Genomic DNA, 1,996 nt, shown 5'->3' with positions numbered 1-1,996 from the left:
GTCATGGAAGAAACACAGAGAGTGAGAAATGCATTGCTTTGTTTTTGGTTTGTTATACAAAATAGTTTATGTGTTTTGTCTAATATTGAGATATTGTGTTTGAGAAAGACATTCTTAGAGTCAAACTTGGCAGTACTGACTACTGGAACTCCTGCTCCATGGACTGCACGAAGCAGCAAGGCTTTGTTAAGTCTCCAGGCCTCCTGCTGCAGGTGTCACTCTTCATCCAACAGGGGATCTGATTACCAGACGCTAAGCTCTACTGTTCTTTTTTTATGTTCCAAGAAGAGCTGACCTTGGCCCACAAGGCAGATGTGATTAGTTGGATATCCTTTCTGATGCAGAGCAAGTAAATGAAGACACTTGCAGAGTGTGAACTTACCATGACATGTGAGGGAGGCCCTGTATTAAAGGTATGCTGCAGGAGCTGTCCCAAGTCCTCAGGTATCAGCAGTATCATGTTATGCAAGTAGGGACAAGACCTGTAAGCCCTTTTATCTCTCCATGCCGGCCGGGAGAGATCTTTCTCGGGCTCACCTCCTGATGTTTGATTTAAACAGCAGACCCAAAGCTGCGTTAGAATAAGTTGTGTTGTAAAAAGAAAAGAAAAAAAAAACATGAATGTATGAATGTTTGACATTATAAATCAATAAAGCCTTGAAATCTGATTTATTAGAAAACTTATGTACAAAATGAATTAAAAAAAATCATATATATTGTTTTCTATTATTCATCCTGAATCTTTTTTTGTTGGTCCTTCTAATTCATTCATTGTTCCTATAAACAATGACAATGTATAAGTAATAAGATCACTTCCTGTAAACTGTTCAGTGTGTCACAAGTGTTTCAGGTGTTTCCAGGGCTGAGCACACCATCTAGTGGTTAACTTGGAATAACTGTGGCACGCATGCATATAGCTTTACCATCAGGATCATGTTTATTATTGGCATCAATACTTTAGGCTTTAATGGTAGAAGTAGCAGTAGAAGTTGTGGAAGGTACATCAATATGTGTTTAAGTATTAGCATCAGATTTAGTATTAATATTGCCACGGTAGCATTAGTATTACTCTAAGTACAAGCTGTATCAATGTTAGCGTTGGTAAACTTGGTAGCAGCAGATGTGTCATACTACAGTCAGGATTAGGATCAAAAAGGTTGGTATTATCTACTTACTTATAATAAGGGGAGAGGCTACAGATGAAAAGGGTCAATTCAACTTCCCCAGTTGATTAGTTACATTAAGACCTTTTTTTTTTTTCAATGTTCAATTATGTTATCAAATATGTACTGATTTGCATTCATTTCCAGAATATATATATTTTTTAAACGGCCCTTAAAGATTGAAAAGTATTGTAAAGCTCCATACATATTTGAAGACAAAATAGGTAAAACAATTGAACTAATAGATATCACCATGAAACTCCGCTCGTTGATTATTTACTTTAAGACAATTGTTTTTCTTTTATGTTTAAATATGCAAATAGGCATATGGGCATATTTTTGGTCACTTTAGGCTCAACTCAATAGACCTCAATAGAGAAAGTAAAAAGTAAAATAAACACCTAAATGTGTATTTTGGATTTTTTCTTTCCACTAGTCTAAAAGAAGAAGCAAAATAACCCAAACTCTCAAAATTGACCAGTGCATGAAAAAACAATGTTTTCTCGCCATAAATACTTGAATACTCCGAGTTCACTTTGACTGGTGTAGTGTGAATTGCTTGGAGCAGACTTTATAATGAATAACTCAAAAATATGTATTATAAACAAATGAATTGGTATAAAAGGTGAAGGAGAGTGATGGGACTCAACTTCCACTATCACAACCTAGCTTTATATTGAGTAACAGAACTGAATACCTCGGAGCACCACCCATCAAAGGAAACATTGATAGCCATAATTAATGTATTCTCATAATATGAAGGCTGCTACGGAGTTCTGGCCCGGTGTACAGGGACCTGATATTTCAGACACACATAAATCACATAAATCATA

This window comes from Cottoperca gobio, chromosome 19 (genome assembly GCF_900634415.1).
Source record: "Cottoperca gobio chromosome 19, fCotGob3.1, whole genome shotgun sequence".
Taxonomy (NCBI): domain Eukaryota; kingdom Metazoa; phylum Chordata; class Actinopteri; order Perciformes; family Bovichtidae; genus Cottoperca; species Cottoperca gobio.
The sequence above is the reverse complement of the archived record's forward strand: the minus strand, read 5'-3'. Positions refer to the sequence as shown.